At 39.4% G+C, this 23112-nt stretch overlaps 1 protein-coding gene across 1 annotated transcript in view; it reads left to right on the top strand.

Annotated features, from left to right (window-relative positions):
- LOC308248256 (jun dimerization protein 2-like) overlaps nt 1-23112 on the top strand; it is a gene marked incomplete at both ends in the record, with an annotated part of 58181 nt that overhangs the window by 14484 nt on the left and 20585 nt on the right. The window lies entirely within an intron of this gene.

Genomic DNA, 23112 nt, shown 5'->3' with positions numbered 1-23112 from the left:
ACAGCCTGCTGTTCGGGTATTACTGTGAGGGCATCCTGACCAACTTGCATATTACCTTTTATTAGTATAGACTAGAGGCCCGGTGCATGAAATTTGTGCATGGGGGGGTCCCCTCAGCCCAGCCTGCCCCCTCTCCAATCCAGGCCCCTTTTGGGATGTCCGACTGCCAGTTTAGGCCCGATCCCCAGGATTGGACCTTAACCGGCAGTCGGACATCCCTCTCACAATCCTGGACCACTGGCTCCTAACTGCTCACCTGCCTGCCTGCCTGGTTGCTGCCAACTGCTCCCCACCACCAGCCCGGTTACCTCCAACTGCCCCCCCCACCAGCCTGGTTGCCCCTCATGACCTCCCTCCCTGCTGGCCTGGTAGCCCCCAATTATCCCCCTGCTGGCCTGGTAGCCCCTCACTGCCCTCCTCTGCCAGCTTCCCTGCCTGCCTGCTGGTCTGGTCTCCTCTCACTGCCCCCCTGCTAGCCTGGTCACCCCCAACTGCCCCCCTCTGCTTGCCTGGTTGCCCCTAACTGCCCCCCTCCTGCTGGCCCGGTGGTCCCCAACTGCCACCCCTGCTGGCCTGGTCACCCCACACAGACTGCTGTTCAGTGGTTTGGTCGTCCCTCACTAACCCCCTTGCCAGCCTGGTTGTAGGCAGTCATCTTGTGAGGGTGTGAGGGTCAATTTGCATATTACCTCTTTATTATATAGGATAACTACAAACAATAATAATAAACAGTAATAAACATCTGATAGTCATGGGAAAAAGAGGTTACTATTGACTGGAAATAAGTAAGCCAAAAGTTTTCAGGGGTATGAAAATGTTCTATTTACTATTTTTGGTAGTGGCTATAGAGGTGCATACAATTGCCTAATGTCATTGTGTTATGGGATTCCAGGGCAGGAGGAATAGGGACACTGAGATAAGAAAGTTAAAACAAGGCTAAGGACACTGAGCAAATGGTTAAAAACCTCCCTAAGGAGATAATGAAGAATGGAGGGGGCAAAGGGGGGGGGGGAAAGGCAGTCTTACTTCCTAAGTAGAGAAGCCAGCAGTCTCAGGCTGGGCAAGATAAATTGCCAGGTGCTTCTCATGAATTCTGGGAAGGCCACAGTAAAGTAAAAAGGGACCTTGGGAATTAATCTGCACCAAAATAGTCGCAGAGGAATTTTGAGACCTATAGACTGGAGGGTTTATAATGCCTCAGACCTCCACCCAACTCGCTCTTCTGATTAGCTGAGAGCCCTCTGTGCTTCAAAAGCCAGATGCATAGGTTTACTTGTTTTGATTTTTCAATAAAGGTGCATGCTTTAATTGCTTTAATAAATTGGCTTCCACAACACAGTCAAGGTCTCTTGTATAAATTCATTTATATGAGAAGACAAGGATTGGGGTTGGGGACAGCCCTCTCCCACTGGCTCTGGGGGCTGTCTGGTAGCACCTCTCTGGTGTCAGTGAGAGGTACCTCTAACAACTGAATATAAAACATTAAGTATCTGTACGATTTACTTTATGTTAGTTGTATCTCAATAAAAATCCAGAGTGGTAGGTATTATGAAGAAAAGATGCAGGAGTTGAAAAAAAGAACAGGGAGTTGAAACAGATATAAAAGGGGCACTCACCCACGCATGGAGGTGCTGGACAGACCTGGAATTGTCCAACTTATAGAGAAGACACAGTCTTTTTGTAAAGAGCACTGACCAAGAGCTAAGCTGGGGGCCACAATGCAGGGAAACTAAGATCTGATTTAATAGAAACTAAGCTGAAAGGGGCAAGTTGAATTATTGAGTGAGGTGCACTTTTTCTATATTATTGCTTCCCTTGCCCTTTAAATTGCTGCACTTTATTCTCAGTAATGCCAAAGGGAAATGGAGGAGGGCCGTTGTCCTTGCATGGACCACACTCGAGTGCCCATTGAGGCGTGAATGAGTGTTGGGAGATGGAACATGTGGGGAGCATCCTCAGTGGCTGTGTACTCAGAGTGTAGTCCCAGGAACTGAAGGATCAGCTTCACGTGGGAGCGTGTTATAAATATACATTCTCAAACTCCACCCATACCTGCTGAGTCAGAAACTCTGGTGTCTTGTCATTTGTGTTTCAAGCACAAAGTCTGGCTGGTGTGGCTCACTTGAATGGAGCATTGTCCATGTGCTGAAAGGTCATCTGTTTGACCCCCAGTCAGGGCAAATACCCAGGTGGCAGGTTTGACCCCAGGTCAGTGTGCATACAGGAGACAACCGATCAATGTTTCTCTATCTCTCTCCTCTCTCTTTCTTTCTCTGTAAAATCAATAAAAACATGTAAAACAAAAAACATAGCCTTCAAAGTAACACTGTACACTGAGGCTTGAGAACCAGTTCTCAAAGGAAAAGGGTATTCTCAAGGCAAAATAGTCAAAGCTACAAGATTCAGCTCTTCCCTCTAGTGGGTCAGCTTCTATCATCCTATATAATAAAAGCCCAATATGCTAAGTGTCTGACAATTCGACAGTTCGACCAGTCGCTATAACGTTTACTGACCACCAAGGGGCAGAAGCTCCAACTGGTAGGTTAGCTTGTTGCTGGGACTAGGCAAGATGGGTCTGACATGCCTCCCACGTTCCACCCTGGCCCCAATCATGCACCAATGAGGTCCCTCGGCCTGGCCTGTGCCCTCTCACAATCCAGGACCCCTTGGGGGATGTTGGAGAGCTGGTTTTGGCCTGATCCCTAGAGGCCAGGCCAAAGGACCCCATTGGTTCACGAATCCGTGCACTAGGCCTCTAGTGTATTATATGACTAGAGACACAAAGTACCTTTCTATGAGGTCAGGGAAGCCTGGAAGAGGAGCTGACACCTGTGGAAGCCTTCAATGAGGTAAGGTTTGAGCCACAACATTAGAGATTTTAAAAGTGAAATAGTAGGCAATAAGAAGATTGCAAGCCAGTTAAAAACTACATGATGAGAGCTGAGAATGTGTGGATTAGGCTGGTGAGGACCAGTGAGGCCGGTGAGAAACACTGTTCTGACATCAAGGTGCTGTTGAGCAGCAGCAGAAAATACAGGCTACGGAGGAAAATGGGGCAATTCACCCCCACTGACCCCACATCATGGCTTGTCTTCCCACCTCTTGTCTCACAAGAAAACTCTAAACTCCTTTGGAATTGATTTCATGGTTTGCCACCATGGAAATTGATCTTAATCCACAGTTTGCCCATCTTTAGAGCTGCCAGTCCCGTCTCTTCAAGTCTTACGTACCTCATCTTGGTCTGTCCTCTTCACCTGATTTCCTTTTATCCGTGAAGGGATTTACTTGGCATAATACATATTGCAAAGCCATTTTACATGTCTTAGCAAGTTTATCTTCACAACTGCCACGACATATGGTTCTACTTTCCAAGTTGGAAAACTGAGGCTCGGAGCAGCCCAGGCCACATGGGCTGTCAGAGGCAGCACTAACCCCCAGGAACTACTCCGTGCATTCTTGGAGTACTGTTGCCTTTGATCCGTTCTGGCTTCAGGACTGCTTTCCGGGAAGTCAGTGTAGATAACAGGAGATCATTCTTAGTCTCTTCCCAAACATAACTCTTACTGTTTGTCACTGCCTTTTAATCTCCCCTGCTAATACTCTCCTTAGGAACTGCATTATTTAACTCTATTAAATATTTAGGAGCACAATATGAGAGGTGCCATGGTTTTAGTATCCACCGGATGCACGCACATATGTATATTATGTGCAGAGACAAACGCACAGTTCAGAGAAAGATTGTTACTCCAGTGACATTTTATCATCTGTCTGAGCTCATGTTTGTAACCTTCTTCCCTCTCTGGCCTGGGTCTTGCCATGGCTATTTATGGCTTTCTGCCCTCCAAGTAAAATGGCAAGAGTCAAGTCACAGAGAACCCATCACTGTGTCCAGTGTTATAGAATCCATCTTGCAACAGGGGCCAAGGTTGGGGATCACTTAGACACCTCCGGTTCTGTGCCTGCAGACTGCATTTCTTTCTGGAGTAGCAACCACAACCCATATCTAAGGGGGCAAAATTGGTATGTGACAGAGTTAAAACTAGAATCATATGTTTGCTCATCTCTAGTTGAAGTGTTCTTGCTATTACCTCCCAGCTCTGGAGTTAATTTTGTCCTCCTTGACTTTTCAATGTGTAATAATTCCTCTACAGGGTCGCTGTTGGCCAGGGGCACTGAGGTGACTTCAGGCAGGGAGAACAGGCCATGCTGACTTTCTGTAAATAACTGTCATAGCACCAGCATGTGGGCCTCAATCTTGCTCTTTTCTGGGTGATTTTTCACTTGCCTGCCTTCATGTATGTAAGTATTGAGCCCTAGCAAATAGCTTTGGTATTATAAATATTGGTGTAACTACTCATTTTTTAACCAATATACATTGAGCCAAATTTTATGATAGATATTGTTTTAGTGACTGAGAATAGAACACTAAGTGAAAGAAACAAGGTTTTCACTCTCCAGATTCTAGTGGGAGGCAAATATAAATTAAATGAATGTATAAATGAATGAGAACTACTAATTGCAATGAGAGCATTTGATGGGAAATTTGGGACAGGTGTGTTGAATAAGTGAATGTGACTACCAGTAAATAAGTGGATGTGTCTCTGAATGAGGTGAAAAGATTACTTCTTAGCATCTATGGGTAATAAGAAGAATGATAAATGGAGATTGTAAAGTCAATATGGAGATAAGCAAAATAATATGGTGCAATGTCACTGAAGTAGGCAGAATAATGGTCTCCAAAGTTGGTCAGGACCTTATCCTTGGAAACTGAGAATATAGTATCTTATAGGCAGAGGGGACTTTCACAATACAATGTAAGGTAAGGACCTCGAGATGTGGAAATTATCCTAGGTTACCTATGTATCTATATAGGCCCAACCTAATTGCATGAATCCTTAAAAGCAGGAGGCCTTTCCTGGCTGTGGTCAGGACAAGAAATGTGACCACAGAGTTGTTTCACAGAGATAACAGCATAAGAAGGACTCAAAGTGTTGTGGCTAGTTTTGAAGATAAAGGGACAGGTCCATAACCCAAGGAATGCTGGCAGCTCTGAGAAGCTAGAATAGATGAGGAAACAGAGACTCCTCCAGAGTCCTGAGCAAGGACATGGCTATACTGCAGACACTTCAATTTAACCCAATGAGACTGGTGTTGGACTCCTGGCATGTGGAATTGTAAGACAGTATATCTGTGTTGTTTCAAGCCAAAACATTATTGGTACTTTGTGTAAGTGGTAAATGAAATTCTTACAATCTCCATGTTGTTGACTATGAAGTCAATAGAATCATATCATCATTCTTTTCACTTATTCCTATTTGTCCTGATTTTTCTTTTCTGGTAACATATTTTTTTCTCTTCCAGAAGGCTTCTGATTTTCAGCCCCACAATCCTTCTGAAAATGATTGGGGTTAACCCATGATATGGATGTGTTACGTTCCTCTTCTCACTGGAAGAAGTTCTGCATGAATACCAGACTGCTGCCATTAGATCTATCTTTCTTAAATGGCATCTCATTTTTAGAAATATGTTTTTATTGATTTTAGAGAGAGAGAGAGGAAAGGACAAGAGGAGACAGAGAGAGAAACATCAACTGTTTGCCTCCTATATGCACACTAACCAGGAATCAAACCCACAACTTGGGCATGTGCCCTGACTGACATTGAACTGCTACCTTTTGGTCCATGTGACCCAACCAACTGAGCCACACTGGCCAGGGATGCTACCATTAGATCCTTATGAGCCTCTGGCAACACTTTTATTTGGGAAATTAAAGTGTTTGAAAGCACTACATTTTTCCTTAGCTTGACTCTTGGAATAATTTTTTTTCTGTTAAAAAAAAGACTAGTGTTTTGTTTCAGTAGTAGTACATTGTATTTTCAAAATGCATTTTTCTGTATTTAATATGCATGGGAAATTAAATTAAAATTTTTTTCTATCTGCTCTGCATAGTATAAGATGTGTATGTAATTCTTTTGTTTGTCTTTATTTGCTTGTATGTTTGTTTAATGTTCATCCTCTCACATCTTTTCAGAGCATATCATAAAATATTAAAGATTTAAGAGATTAAAAAATTGATTGGACTTAAAAAATCAAAATTTAGTGTAACAGAATCATACACTCCTCATAAAGTTTTAAGTACTAAATTATTGTGCTTTGTTTCACTTAAATTGGTTCTTTCTCTATATTTTACAGAGAAAAACTGAACTTTGCCTTGCTAAATATAATAAACAAAAACATTGTGAGACATTTTTATGTTTTGCAAGTGCTATTTATTGCTAGAACTAAACTAATATTTATTGATTCTCAGATGAACACTTTAGCCAGAATGCACACCAGTTCATAATTATCAAGTAACATATACTAATGCTGTCTTATTTATTTTCTGAACTTGAATTGGGCTATGGTCTGATTTAAGAACAGCATTTGACCTAAGACTACCCACAGATACTCCTGAATATAACCTGTGGCCCTTATTACCCTATCATACACATTGATGGACCAAGTTATACTTTTGAAGACATTGATAGAACTATATGTTCTTTCTCTCTCCCTCCCTCCCTCCCTCTCTCTCTTTCTCTCATCTATCTACCTAGCTCTTTATATATCTATCCATCTATTGTACTTGGACACTTAACCCCTTGTGTACCTTTTTCCTATTTTGTTGAAAACTGCTGAGATAACCATTTTCCAAGGGCCTAGCAGAACTCCCCTAACCACCTGGCATCCTCAGTTGGATTACACTCTCTGGTCTTGCCTGCCTAGTCACTCCCAGTAAAGGCCAAGCCTTAGGCAAATAGACATGTGACAAGTCAGTGCTATCATGACCCCTGCAGCACACTGATGAAAGTGCTGGCCCACTTTTGGCTGCAAAGAGAAAGGTTTCAGCATTCTGAAGATTTCCTTTCTCTATTTTCAACACTTTCAAAACCTGCTTGGAGTAGGTCAGAATCTGAAAACCTTTATGCTTTTCCCTGGCTACTTATCTTCTTTATTTTCTGGTGAGAAATGAACAGCAGCTTAAGTGTGTATTTGGATTTTTTTTTAACACTCTGTGTATCCATAGAAATGTTTACTTATAAGACAAAAGTAAATGTTCTAGGAAAAACCATACAAGGTTACTCAAGAATCTTCTACAAACCTCTGAGAAACTTAGTGAGACCTTTAAGGCTCTTAATGAGAATGCCAAAAAAAATGGAAAAGGACCAGTCAGAAATTTAGCATACACTGTCTGAAATAAAGAATATACAGAAATTTAACAGTAGACCAAAGGAACCCAAGAATCAAACCAAAGATTTGAAATATGAGGAAACAAAAAACACCCAACCAGAAAAACAAAAAGAAAAAAGAATCCAAAAATATGAAGATAGTGTAAGGAGCCTCTGGGACAACTTTAAGCGTACCAACATCCCAATTATTGGGGTGCCAGAAGAAGAGAGAGCACAAAATATTGAAAACCTATTAGAAGAAATAATGACAGAAAACTTTCCCCATCTGGTGAAATAAATAGACTTACAAGTTCAGGAAGTGCACAGAACCCCAAACAAGAGGAATCCAAAGAGGACCATGCCAAGACACATCATAATTAAAATGCCAAGGGCAAAAGACAAAGAGAGAATCTTGAAAGCAGCAAGAGAAAAACAGTTAGTTACCTACAAGGGAGTACCCATATGAATGTCAGCTGATTTCTCAACAGAAACTATGCAGGCCAGAAGGGAGTGGCAAGAAACATTCAAAATGATGAACAGCAAGGACCTACAACCAAGATTACTCTACCCAGCAAAGCTATCATTTAGAATTGAAGGTCAGATAAAGCGCTTCACAGACAAGAAAAAGCTGAAGGAGTTCATCACCACCAAACCAGGATTATATGAAATGCTGGAGGGTATTATTTAAGAAGAGGAAGAAAAAAAAAAGGTAAAGATAAAAATTATGAACAACAAAATGACAACAAATACATGCCTATCAACAAGTGAATCTAAAAATCAAGTGAATAAAAAATCTGATGAACAGAATAAACTGATGAGTATAATAGAATCAGGAGCATAGAAAGGGAGTGGACTGACAATTCTTGGGGGGAAGAGGGTGTGAGGGCTGCAGGAAGAGACTAGGCAAAAATCTTACACCTATGGATGAAGACAGTGGCGGGGGGTAAGGGCATGGGGTGGGGTGGGGAATCAGGTGGAGGGGAGCTATGAGGAAAAAAAAGAGGAACATCTGTAATAATCTGAACAATAAAGATTTATTTAAAAAAGTCAATGTTCTAGATCCACCTGTAGAGGTAGATAAATGCAGATAGATGATAGATGATAGATAGACAGATGGATGGATAGATAGATAGATAGATAGATAGATAGATAGATGATAGATAGATAGATAAATGATAGATTATCTTGTGAAAGAGAATGATCTTATGAAGAGATGATTCTTCTATATTATTTTCTCAATGCTTGTGCATTTCCTAAATAGTGTTTTCTTGCCTGATAGAGGCACTATTCTCTTATATCCTTGGTAGACTCATCCATAGACTCATCCATTTTTATCATATTAGCAATATAACATTAGATATAGGTTAAAAAATTAACCAAATTTCCACTCTCTAAAATTATTGCTCTTAGTGAGTTGGATGCATTTGTGTCATATAGATATCATATGACATGAATGTGTCCAAGTCACTATCTATAGATACAGATATCTATGTCTATACCTATTATAATACCTGTATTTATACCTACACATAAATATAGATGTCTATGTTTTTGCTGTAAGAATAGTTGGTCATTCTTTTTCATTATACAAATAATGACTGTTCATTGCAAAATATTTATAAAATGAATAACATTATATAAAACAAAACACAAATAACATTTACTTAAATATCTAAAAGAGATGATAATTATTACAATTTTCTTCCATTTCTCTCAAGATTTAGAGTCATGAAGAATTTTTACACACACACACACACACACACACACACACACACACTAGCTACAATATCTTTGCACCATGAGTAGTTCCATTCATAAAATAAAAATTAATTGGAATACTGTGTCCTATTAGTGCTAATATTTTTTGTAGGATAGGGGAATGATATCATATTAGCCATTAAAAATCATTATTTTTTTTTAGCAGATGCTAAAATCCTTGTAAATTTTCTATAGATGTAATGCCTGGAAACATAGGTGCATTAAGTCAAGAACACAATGGGATTGTTGATGAATATTTGGGATCATTGGGTCAAGGATTCATTGGCAAAATCTGAAGAAATAGTCATGAAATATGAATTGTGCAATTCCTCAATTCTCTATGTTTTATCTCCAGGTTAGGGAGATAGACCAAATTTAATACATATTCTAATAAGGTCCATGACCTTGATAAAGCTATTCTTTATTATCCTCTGGGTTAATGTATAGGATAAAAGTAGTTTCAAGCCAGTACCAATGAAATGTAGCATTAGATATCAGATTAAAGAGCATAGGACCCACAGGTTTAAATTAAAGTGAGTGAATTTAAAGTGATTGTTAATGAATGTTAAATTTTCAGAGGCCTACTATGTGCCATAAGAAAACATGATAATCAAATTTGAATAAGCTGTGGAACTCTAGCTATGTTTTACAATATTATTTCTTCTGCTTTTCTGTGTCCTATCGATGTCAGACTATTTAAAAAATTATTTATGGATTGATTTTAGAGAGAGAGGTGAAGGGAGGAGAGTTGGAAGATTTGTTGTTCCACTTATTTATGCATTCATTGGTTAATTCTTGTATTGCCTTGGTGGAGGATCGAATCCACAACCTTGGTGTATCAGGACAACACTCTAACCAACTGAGCTACCTGGCCATGTAGTCAATGTCATAATTTATCACAAAGTTGAAATATCTTTAATTGGTTTCATTAGTCATTTTTTTTTTCTCCACTGACCTCCCACCCCTTGAAGCTTTCTATTTTCTTATAGAGCATACCACATTTTCTATTTCAAATCCTGGAGTGTTTTCTGACCATTGATGAAATCTTAACTATTTTCTTCAATATTATGTAAAACATATTCAATTTTTAAAACATTTATGTTTATTGTTGAAAGTATTACCGATGTCCCTTTTTTCCCCATTCACTCCCCTCCCCTTCACTACCATTCCCTCCCCAGGGATATGTAATTTTTAACCATATTAATACATTTTGATCAAGGAGGATAGCAAAGGGCTTTGATACATCATGATAGACATGGAGGAAAATGGAGTGTCTGGTAATGTAAGGAGGGATAGTCATAAATCCACAGTCGGTTATTTATGACTAATTCTATTTTGTGAGATGTTCTTAATTCAAATAAAATTTAAAAATAACTTATTGTATTTTGCATAGTTAGGATCATATAGATGAGTTATTGCTATTCAAAATGAAAACTACATAAATTTCAAACTGGCTTTCAATTTCTTTCTGTAACCTTATATAAATTTTGTCAGGAAGGCTACAGATATTTGAAGAAATATTTTTAACTCAGAATATTTTCTTACAAAGGTAAACATATCCAATTCATTTAATGTTTCTTGCTCTGACATACTATGAGCACTTTTAAAAAATATATATTTTATTGATTTTTTACAGAGACGAAAGGAGAGGGATAGAGAGTTAGAAACATTGATGAGAGAGAAACATCCATCAGCTGCCTCCTGCATGCCCCCCACTGGGGATGTGCCTGCAACCAAGGTACATGCCCTTGACTGGAATCGAACCTGGGACCCTTCACTGAGCCAAACCAGTTAGGGCTATGAGCACTTTTATCATTACATTTTTCTTTAACACATTCCAATTTGACTATAATTTTTTTAAGGTGTAGTACTAGACCAGAATTTAGAATTTCGAGAGTGTTGGCGAAAGTGTCATTTGAGTTAGGCTCTTTCTCTTATATTCTAGAAATATATCCATTAATATGAACTAAAATCATAATAGCTATAGGTGGACATATTATGGTTATAATATGTTGAACAAGTTATTATCCATTGCTACTAAATCAATATTGATCTTAAAAAGAATTATAAGATATTTTGTCAAATTATTAAAAGCCTAAGCGACTGTTACAACTGGTCGACCGGTCGCTATGATGCGCACTGACCACCAGGGGGCAGATGCTTAATGCAGGAGCTGTGCCCCCTGGTGGTGAGTGTGCTTCCACAGCCAACCTCCTGCAGTCCCTTCCCCAGGCCGAGTCAGCCCCTATTGGGTCTGATCAGGACTGGGCGAGACAGCCCCCGTTGGCCCTGACCGCCAGCCAGGCCGAGGGACTCCACCTGTGCAAAATTTGTGCACTGGGCCTCTAGTTTTTTAATAAAATTTTGGTTTCTTCAGATTGTATCTCTCTTAGACTCTGCTTGTAGAAATATGTATAATCATATGAGTTAAGAATCACATTTATTTTTGGGTCACCATATGACATCATTTGGTATATTTTCCATATTATTGATTTATATTATACACACACAGACACACACATTTCAAGTTATAGTTTCCATAGAGTCCAATTCCCCCATTTTTTTTGCAAATAAACCTAAATTTTGGATGCAGGTATGATGCGTCTGTTTTATCTGTAATGAATATTATTTTATTGGATGTATCCCTCACACCAGCATGTCAGTATCTATTTAGATGAACATGTTTAGTCCAATATATTTGATGTCTCATATGTTAATGCAATTTTGTTACTTGACAGAACAGAAATCAGAGACTTGTCATATATCACTTAAAAATTCATTATAAATCCATTAACTATTAACTGCTGGTAATTAATTCACGCAATTCTGGATCTTGAAAAGAATTATAAGATATTTTGTCAAATTATTAAAACTGAAAAACATTACATGTATCATCTATTGTCAAGTTAGCCAGGTTCAGCGACCTTGTCAACAGATTAATTAAACTCATTTGTTCTTTATTTGATCCTTTATATTGGCCCCTGTGTTCTAACTTCCAGGTGTTCCTATGTGCCCTTTTGTAACCGGACAACCAAGGGGTCCAAATGCCTGTCACCACTTGAGCCAATTAAGCAGAGACAGGGTTGAATCATATATGAGCATTTATTCCAATAATGCCAGCAGTATGGGAGAGCAGCAGCTCATCCACAAAAATCTGCTCTGACCCCCGGCTTCCCAGTGGCTGGTTATATACACACGAGGGAGAAGATAGCTACATGCAGCTGGGAGCTACAAATGTAACATGGAAAGGGGAGGGTAGAGTCTGCAGTCCGGCCTTCAGAAGCTCAAAGTCAGATAACAAGGTAGCTAATCCTCTGTGATGTTACAAACTCAGCCTGTTCCTGGGACCAGAGGATGGTCAGCATTCCTGAGAAAAACTCCCGAGGGGGCTAAGGTCTGGGCACAGCAACCAAATCAAGGCGTGTCCTATCCTTGTCTGTTCTGAAAATGTTTTTTTTTTCTGAGTAATGGACCCATGGAGGCATCCTATCTTTTTACAGCCTGATCCTGTTTCATCCTCCCATTTCCCAGGGTTTGTAATAAAACTTCTCATCCACAGTTAGAAAGGTTGAATGATTATTAGACAACTGTGGCTCTATTCTCATTACATCTCCTTCCCCACTCTTACTATGATATTTTGTTTCTTTTTTATAATAAGTTATTTTCTGGGTATTTATACTTTCTAAACAATTGCTGTTTGAATTGTTAATGTTTGTTTTGACTGTTTTGTTTTTTCCTCTTACCTAATGTACAGGTCTGTAGTTGCAAAGTATTTTTTTATTTTTATTTTTTTAATAAATCTTTATTGTTCAGATTATTACAATTGTTTCTCCCCCCCCCCATAGCTCCCCTCCACCCGGTTCCCACCCCACCCTCTGCCCTTACCCCCCCCCCACTGTCCTCATCCATAGGTGTACGATTTTTGTCCAGTCTCTTCCTGCACCCCCCACACCCATTTCCCCTTGAGAATTGTCAGTCCACTTCCTTTCTATGCCCCTGATTCTATTATATTCACCAGTTTATTCTGTTCATCAGATTTTTTATTCACTTGATTTTTAGATTCACTTGTTGATAGATATGTATTTGTTGTTCATAATTTTTATCTTTACCTTTTTTCTTCTTCATCATCTTCTTACAGAATACCCTTCAGCATTTCATATAATACTGGTTTGGTGGTGATGAGCTCCTTTAGCTTTTTCTTATCTATGAAGCTCTTTATCTGACCTTCAATTCTGAATGATAGCTTTGCTGGGTAGAGTAATCTTGGTTGTTGCTTCTTGCTATTCATCACTTTGAATATTTCTTGCCACTCCCTTCTGGCCTGCATAGTTTCTGCTGAGAAATCAGCTGATAGTTGTCTAGGTGCTCCCTTGTAGGTAATTAACTGTTTTTCTCTTGCTGCTTTTAATATTCTCTCTTTGTCTTTTGCCCTTGGCATTTTAATTATGATGTGTCTTAGTCACCACTTGAGCCAATTAAGCAGAGACAGGGTTGAATCATATATGAGCATTTATTCCAATAATGCCAGCAGTATGGGAGAGCAGCAGCTCATTCCTTTTGTTTGGGGTTCTGTGTGCTTCCTGGACTTGTAAGTCTATTTCTTTCACCAGGTGGGGGAAATTTTCTGTCATTATTTCTTCAAATAGGTTTTCAGTATCTTGTTCTCTCTCTTCTTCTGGCACCCCCATAATTTGGATGTTGGTATGCTTGAAGTTGTCCCAGAGGCTCCTTACACTATCTTCATATTTTTGGATTCTTTTTTCTTTTTGATTTTCCGGTTGGGTGTTTTTTGCTTCTTCGTATTTCAAGTCTTTGACTTGATTCTTGCGGTCCTCTAGTCTGCTGTTGGATCTCTGTATATTATTTTTTATTTCAGTCCATGTATGCTTAATTTCTAGTTGGTCCTTTTTCATATCCTCGAGGGTCTAACTAAATTTATTGGCCTTTTCTAGAAAATTCTTGAAAAACCTTATAACCGTGGTTTTGAACTCTATATCCAGTAGTTTGCTTTCCTCCATTTCTTTCATTTGTGACCTGTTTCTTTGTCTCTGCATTTTGGCTGCTTCCTTGAGTTGATAGAGTGGCTTTGTGTGCTAGGTGTCCCAGTGGCTCAGCCTCCCCAGTTACCTGAGGTGGACACTCTTGGTGCACCCCTTTGTGGGCTGTGTGCACAGTCTTGTTGTAGTTAAGCCTTGATTGTTGTTGGTATCACCAGGAGGAATTGACCTGCAGGCCAATTGGCTGTGTGGATCAGTTGTGTCTACGATGGGAGAACTTCTGTGCTGGAGACACCCTCATGAGGCAAGACTTGCTTCAGTGGGGCTTTGGTGCTCACTGAGTCTTCCCCCTGAGTGTGTCCCTTATGGATCTGAGGAGTTGTAATCTGGATGGTCCTACTCTGACCCCTGGGTACACTGGCTCTTGGATCTCCAAGGAGGTGCTAATTTAGCCTCTGTCTGAGGCCACCCAGCAGGAGCTATAGAGAGATCTGCAGATTCCTCTTCTTTGTTTGGATTTTGGAGGTGCCCAGATGAGGCCCAGCTGTGAAGCAATGCAAGCTGCTGCGGGGCCTTGGGACTTCTTTTGGATATTCTGGGTCTCACTGACTCAGCTGCAGTTTGTTAGGTAAGTTTAGATTTCAAAGGACCAGGCCATTCATATGCAAAAGCCTCTGCGCACAGCTTGGATGGGGCGGAGTCTCAGGGCGGAGCAAACAGCAATGGCTTCCCATCAGCCCTGCCCTAAGAGGCCCCCGGGTCTCAGTGTCCCTCGGTAATCACTGCAAGCACCTCTGAGAGAAAGCCACCCTTGAGTTCCACCCACTGCCAGACAGTCCAGTTTCTCCCCGTATGAGTCTGGGTTCCTAGAGTCTTGCCTGGAACTGGAGTTCAGAGCAGTTGGGAGCTTGTGTCTCCCTCCCACTTGAAAAAGACAGCCGCATAATCAGTTGCCAGCCCTCTTGGCGTGCGCCTCCGTATCTCTGCCCTTTACTTCCGCACCTCCTCTGAGTCTCAGTGTGCTTTTATGTTTCCTTCTAGTTGTAGAATTTCCACTCAGCCAGCCTTCCTGTGGTTCTGGATTATGTCCGTTTTGTCTTTTAGTTGTAGTTTTGAAGTTGTTATGCGAGGCAGCAGTTCAGGTGTTTACCTATTCCGCCATCTTGGTTTCTCCGCAAAGTATTTTTTTAAATTATCATCACCACCACCATAACACATTTGCTGTTCTGCATTCCTCTAACATCTTAAAAAAAATGCTCTTTTTTTTTTGTTCTGGCAGGTTTGGCTCAGTGGATAGAATGTTGACCTACAGACTGAAGGGTCATGGCTTCAATTCCAGTCAAGGGCACATACCTCAGTTGAAGCCTCACTCAACCCCTGACCCTAGCAGGGTGTGTGAGGGAGGCAACCAATCAATGCACCTCTTTCACATTGATGTTTCTCTCTTTCTTTGTCTAGAAAATCAATGGAAAAATATCCTTGGGTGATTATTAACAACAACAAGAGGCTTTTTTTGGGAAGAGTTTCTAGGATTACAGGGAAATGAAGTGGAAAATAGAGTACCCACGTGTTCCCTCCTCCATTTCCCAATTATTAACATTTGTGTTAGTGTAGTATTTTTGTTACAATTTATGTTCCAATAATATTAATACACTAGATGCCTGGTGCACGAAATTCTTTACCCGGGGGGGGGGGGGGTAGTGAGAGATCCCTCAGCCTGGCCTGCAACTTCTCCCAGTCCAGGACCCCTCGGGGGATGTCCTTCTTCCCATTTAGGCCACAGGGAGAGCGCCACTCAGCCAGAAGCCAGGTTCGCTGCACGCCAGCCTTGAACCTGGCTTCTGGCTGAGTGGCGTTCCCCCTGTGGAAGCCTACTGACCATCACGGGGCAGCTGCCTGCATTGAGCGCCTGCCCCCTGGTTGTCAGTACATGTCATAGCAACCCATCTTTCTTTTTTAAATTTAATTTTATTGTTTAAAGTTTTACAAATTGTAGTACATATGTCTCCTTTTTTTTCCCTATTGACCTTCCCCTGGCATCCCCTATCCCCTGGTACATGCCCTCACTCTCCCCACCCCAGTGTCTTGTGTCCATTGGTTATGCTTATATGCATGCATACAAGTCCTTCGGTTGATCTCTTACCACCCCCCGCAACACTCCCAGCCTTCCTGCTGTAATTTGACAGTCTGTTCGATGCTTCTCTGCCTCTGTATCTATCTTTTTTTTCATCAGGTTATAATGTTCTTTATTTTCCATAAATGAGTGAGATCATGTGGTATTTTTCTTTCACTGCCTGACTTATTTCACTTAGCATAATGCTCTCCAGTTCCATCCATGCTGCTGGAAATGGCAAGAATTCCTTCTTTTCTATAGCAGTGTAGAATTCCATTGTGTAGATGTACCACAGTTTTCTAATCTACTCATCTGCTGATGGGCACTTAGGCTGTTTCCAAATCTTAGCTACTGTAAATTATGCTGCTATGAACACAGGGGTGCATATATCCTTTCTGATTGGTGTTTCTGTTTTCTTGGGATATATTCCTAGAAGTGGGATGACTGGGTCAAATGGGAGTTCCATTTTTAATTTTTGAGGAAACTCCATACTGTTCTCCACAATGGCTGCACCAGTCTGCATTCCCACCAGCAGTGGACGGGGGTTACTTTTTCTCCACATCCTCCCCAGCACTTGTCATTTGTTGATTCATTGATGATAGGCATTCTGACAGGTGCGAGATGGTACCTCATTGTCATTTTGATTTGCATCTCTCAGAAGATTAGTGACTTTGAGCATGTTTTCAGATGTCTCTTGAATTTCTGAATGTCCTCTTTTGAAAAGGGTCTATTTAGGTCCGTTGCCCATTTTTTAATTGGATTTTTTGTCTTCCTTTTATTAAGTTGTATGAGTTCCCTGTAAATTTTGGAGATTAAACCCTTATCGGAGATAACATTGGCAAATTTGTTCTCCCATGCAGTGGGCTTTCTTGTTGTTTTGTTGATGGTTTCTTTTGCTGTGCAGAAGCTTTTTATTTTGATGTATTCCCATTTGTTTATTTTCTCCTTAGTCTCTCTTGCCCTAGGATCTGTGTCTGTAAAGATATTGCTAGGACATATGTCTACAATTTTGCTGCCTATGGAGTCTTATAAGATTTTTATGGTTTCCTGTCTTACATTCAAGTCCTTTGGCCATTTTGAGTTTTTGTGTGTTTTTTTTTTGTTGTTGTTGTTGTTTGTTTGTTTGTTTTTGTGGGGTTTTTTTTGTGTGTGTGTGTATGGTGTAAGTTGGTGATCTAGTTTCATTTTTTTGCATGTATCTGACCAAATTTCCCAGCACCATTTATTAAAGAGTCTGTTTTGACTCCATTGTATGCTCTTGCCTCATTTGTCAAATATTAATTGAGTATAATGGCTTGGATCAATTTCTGGGTTCTCTGTTCTGTTCTATCGGTCTATAAGTCTGTTCTTATGCCAGTACCAGGCAGTTTTGAGAACATTGGCTTGGTAATATAGTTTGATGTCTGGTATTGTGATCCCTCCAACTTTGTTCTTCTTTCTCAGACAGCTGTGCTATTCGGGTCTTTTTTTACTACAGATGAATTTTTGGAGAGTTTGTTCTAGATCTTTGAAATAAGCCATTGGTATTTTAATAGGTATTGCATTGAATCTATAGATTGGTTTAGGTAGTATGGACATTTTAATGATGTTGATTCTACCAATCCATGAACATGGTATGTTCTTCCATTTGTTGATATCTTCCTCTATCTCTTTTTTCAATGTCCTGTAATTTTCTGAGTATATGTCTTTTACATCCTTGGTTAAGTTCATTCCTAGGTATCTTAATTTTTTTGGTGCAATGGGAAACGGGATTTTTTTTTTTCATTTCTCTTTCTGTGAGTTCATTATTTGTGTCTAAAAAGGCCATAGATTTCTGGGTGTTAATTTTGTATCCTGCTACATTGCCAAATTCATTTATTAGGTCTACTAGTTTTTTGTTGGAGTCTTTGGAGTTCTCTATGTATAGTATCATGTCATCTGCAAATAAGGACAGTTTTACTTCTTCTTTTCCAATTTGGATGCCTTTTATTTCTTCTTCTTGTCTGATCACTATGGCTAGTACTTGTAGTACTATGTCGAACAGGAGTGGTGAATGTGAGCATCCCTGTCTTGTTCCTGTTCTTAGGGGAAATGAGTTTAATTTTTGCCCATTGAGTTTGATGTTGACTATAGGTTTGTCATATAAGGCTTTTATTATGTTGAGGTATGGTCCCTCTATTCCCACTTTGCTGAGAGGTTTTTTTTTTAATATATTTCATTGATTTTTTTTTTACAGAGAGCAAGGAAGAGGGATAGAGAGCCAGAAACATCGATGAGAGAGAAACATCGGATCAGCTGCCTCCTGCACACCCCCACTGGGGATGTGCCCGCAACCAAGGCACATGCCCATGACCAGAATCGAACCTGGGACCCCTCAGTCCGCAGGCCGACGCTCTATCCACTGAGCCAAACAGGCCAGGGCTGCTGAGAGTTTTTTATGAAGAAAGGGTGTTGGATTTTGTCAAATGCTTTTTCTGCATTGATTGATATGATTATGTGATTTTTGTCTCTCTGTTTATCTGATGTATCACATTTATTGATTTGTGGATGTTGTACCATCCTTGCATCCCTGGAAAAAATCTCACTTGGTCATGGTGTTATGATCTTTCTAATGTTTTGCTGAATCTGATTTGCTAGAATTTTGTTGAGGATTTTAGCATCTATGTTCATCAACGATACTGGCTTGTAATTCTCTTTTTTTGTGGTCTCTTTATGTGGTTTTGGGATTAGGGTAATGCTAGCTTCATAGAAAGATCTTGGAATTTTTTGGAATAGTCTCAGGAGGATAGATATTAGTTCTTCTATGAATGCTTGGTAGAACTCCCCTGTAAACCACCTGGACCAGGGCTTTTGTTTGCTGGAAGATTTTTGATCGCTGTTTCAATTTCTTCAGTAGTTATCGGCCTAGTCAGGTTTTTTTATTCTTATTGGTTGAGTTTTGGGAGTTTGTATTTTTCTAAGAATATGTCCATTTTTCTAGGTTGTCCATTTTTTTGGAATAGAGTTGTTCATAGTATTTTTTTATGATTGTTTGTATTTCTGTGGGATCGGTTGTTATTTCACCTCTTTCATTTCTGGTTTTGTTTATTTGAGTCCTCCCTCTTTGCTTCTTGGTGAGCCTGGCTAGAGGTTCATCAATCTTGTTTATCCTTTCAAAGAACCAGCTCTTGGTTTTGTTGATCTTTTGTATTGTTTTTTTGGTCTCTATTTTATTTACCGCTTGGATCTTTATTATTTCCTTCCTCTGCTTATGCTGGGCTTTTCTTATTGCTCTCTTTCTAACTCTTTGAGTTGTAGGGTTAGGTAATTTATTACCATTGTTTCTGTTTTTTTGTTTTTGTTTTTGTTTTTTTGTTTTGTTTTGTTTTGTTTTGCAGTGGCTTGTAGAGCTATGAACTTCCCTCTCAAGACTGCTTTCACTGTGTCCCATAGGTTTTAGATTGTTGTTTTTTCATTGTTGTTTGTTGCCATGATGCTTTTTATTTCTTATTTGATCTCTCTGGTAACCCAATCATTGTTTAATAGCATGCTATTTAGCCTTCAGGTGTTTGCTTTATTTTGTTTATTTTTATTGTAGTTGATTTCTAGTTTTATGCATTGTGATCAGAGAAGATGCTTGATATGATTTCTATCTTCTTGAATTTGAAGAGACTTTGCCTGTGACCCAATATGTGGTCTATCTTTGAAAATGACCTATGTGCACTTGAGAAGAATGTATATTCTGTGGCTTTGGGGTGAAATGTTCTGAAGATGTCAGTTAATTCCATCTGATCTAGTGAGTCATTTAGGATTGATGTTTATTTGCTGGATTTTTTGTTTAGAGGATTTGTCCAATGGTGATAGTGTGGTATTAAAATCCCCTACTATGATTGTATTGCTGTCAGTCTCTCCCTTGATATCCTCCAGAAGTTCTTTTTTTTTTAATGTATTTGGATGCTCCTGTATTGGGTGCGTATATGTTTACCAGAGTTGTTTCTTCTTGTTGGATGGATCCCTTTAGTATTATTAAGTGGCCTTCCTTATCTCTTGTTATGTCCTTCACTTTGAGATCTAATTTGTCAGATATAAGTATTGCTACCCCAGCTTTTTTTTTTTATTTCCATTTGCCTGAAAAACCTTTTTCCATCCCTTCACCCTCAGTCTGTGTGTGTCCTTTTTTTCTGAGATGGGCTTCTATTAGACAGAAGATATATGAGTCATGTTTTCTTATCCACTCAGCTACCTATGTGTTTTGATTGGGGCATTGGACCCATTTACATTTAAAGTTATTATTGATAGGTACTTGTTTGTCACCATTTTTATTCTTTACTCATGTGTTCCTTCTTCCCTTCCTATTTCTACTTTTTACAGCAAACCCTTTAGCATTTCTTGCATTACTGCTTTGGTGGTAATAAACTCCCTTAGTCTTTTTTTGTCTGTGAAGCTCCTGATTTCAACCTCAATTTTGATTGATAGCCTTGATGGTACAGTATTCTTGGATTCAGACCCTTCCTTTGCATGACTTTGTATATTTAAATCCATTCCCTTCTGGCCTGATGTGTTTCAGTTGAGAAATCAGTCACTAGTCTGATGAGGGATCCTGTCTGTCTCTCTCTGGCCGCTTTTAAGATTCTTACTTTGTTGTTGGTGTTTGCCAATTTAATTATAATGTGCCTTGGCGTCATTCCTTTGGGGTTCATTTTGTTTGGAACTCTGTGAGCTTCTTGAATTTGTGTGAGTGTTTTCTCCCCTATATCAGGGAAGTTTTCTGTCATTATTTCTTCAAACAGGTTTTCTATTCCTTGCTCAGTTTCCTCTCTCTCCATATTATGTGGATGTTGTTTTGTTTTTTTTTTTGTTTTTTTGTTTTTTTTTAATATATTTTATTGATTTTTTACAGAGAGGAAGGGAGAGGGATAGAGAGTCAGAAACATCGATGAGAGAGAAACATCGTATCAGCCGCCTCCTGCACACCTCCCACTGGGGATGTGCCCGCAACCAAGGCACGTGCCCTTGACCAGAATCGAACCCGGGACCCTTCAGTCTGCAGGCTGACGCTCTATCCACCGAGCCAAACTGGTTTCGGCAATGTGGATGTTGTTTTGTTTCATGTTGTCCCAAAGTTCCCTTAGGCTCTCCTCCTGCTTTTAAATATTTTTTTCTAGAAGCTGTTCTACTTAGGTATTTTTTCCTATCTTGTCTTCTAGCTCACTGATGCGGTTCTCTGCTTCTTCTAGTCTACTGTTGATGATTTCTATTGAGTTCTTTATAGCAGTGATGTCATTTTTCATTTCTTCTTGATTCTTCTTCATTTCCTCTTGGTTCTTACACATATTGCTGAATTTGTCTTCCATTCTTTTCAGCAACCTTATGACCATTTCTCTGAATTCTTTCTCTGACATATTGCTTGCTTCCATTTCTTTTACTTTTTCTGTTGATGCCTCCTTTTCTTTCATATGTGGGCTGTTTCTTTGTCTCTCCATGATCTCTCTTCTCCAGGTATCTGGTTATGTAGCGCTCTCTCTCCTTTCCCTTGGCGAAATCTGACCTTTCCATGTGAGGGTGCAGAGTTCATCCAAGTCTGTGTGTTTGTGCTGCTTCAGATTCTGTGTTCCTGGTCCCAGGGTGTTGTGTAGTAGAGCCCCTGGATGTATAGGCTTCCACTAACAGTCACTCTTCCCTTCCTAGTGACCAGTCTTTCTGCTGGTCTGTACAGTTGATTTGCATATTAGGGTTTTATTATATAGGCTTATTATTAACTACAATATATAGTTTATATAGGGTCTACTCTACCTGCTAAAAATTTTGTGAGATTGTCATATGTCACTGTGAGATTTGTTAAATATATAATTACATGTTTCTATCATTACAGTATGATACAAAATAGTTCCACTTCTATAAAAAACATATCCCACCTGTCTATCCCTCCCCCCCCTCATCTGGAACCCCTAGGAATCACTGATCTCTTTATATGGTTTGCCTTTTCCAGAATGCCTTACAATAGTCATCATAAAATATGCAACTGTTTAAGATTGGTTTTATTCACTTTAAAATATGTATTTAAATTCCATGCATGTATTCTGTGGCTTGACAGCTCTTCTAGCATCTCTTTCATCTCCTCAATTCCTTATATACAATGACTTGCAATTCAATTACCTCAGTAGCAGGTTTTCTCAATATTCTGATTATTCTATCAGCCACTTTCTCATAACTGTCCTCAGCCAGTTAACTCTCATAATATCCCTTGAAATAAATTTACCTTTCTTAGTTTTTATTTTCTATTTTTCTCATATTTGTTATTTAGAAAGCAAATAGACTGCATATGCTCTAGGTCTTTGAATACATTGTTTTTATTTGATACCATAGAAATTTAAGTTGTTTAAAGGTTATGGGATGTTGGAGAATGTCTTTTGAGCATTCCTAATAAGTTTTACCTAATTTCCTCCATCAGGGAGGCAGAACTTTGCTGGGAATAAACATGGCCCAAAGTTCAACTCCGTTGGTAAAACAACTGCTTTTCTCCCCAGGCCTGAGGACAGCAACAGTCAGCCATCAGTGTCTGCTCACAACATGATAAGGAAAATGCCAGCCTTTGTGGCTATCATAAATGAGAAAAAGTGCTCAGAGCTTCTGTAATTAATTGGAGAACAGGATATTATTTATCCCACTGGCATCAATAACTCTTAAAAACAGACATTGCCTTCTCACAGCATCAGGTTGTCTCTTGATAAAACCTCTGCATTCAACCTACCTAAAATTCTCTACTTTTATCAGATATGATTTCTGACTGGCTAATAAATATACATTGTGCATTTCAACTGTTAGTATTTTTCCACACATATTGAAAAAAATTATTCAGTTTCTATTAAAAGTTGGGAGGCGTCTGTGATAATTAGCTCACATTTTTATTTCCTGTATTTACTAAACACCAATGTTTCACAGTTTATTTCATACAATATTTCATAGAATCTCATTATTAAACTTAAAGGTATATATGATTAATCTAAATTTTGTTGACACATTGAGATTCCAAAAATTAAATAACCTGAACAATATCACAGGGTAATAAAATGATCCAAAA

Source organism: Plecotus auritus (assembly GCF_963455305.1).
Source record: "Plecotus auritus genome assembly, chromosome: 5".
NCBI classification, from domain to species: Eukaryota; Metazoa; Chordata; class Mammalia; order Chiroptera; family Vespertilionidae; genus Plecotus; species Plecotus auritus.
Note: the sequence above shows the minus strand (reverse complement) of the source record. Positions and strands in the feature narration are given on the sequence as shown.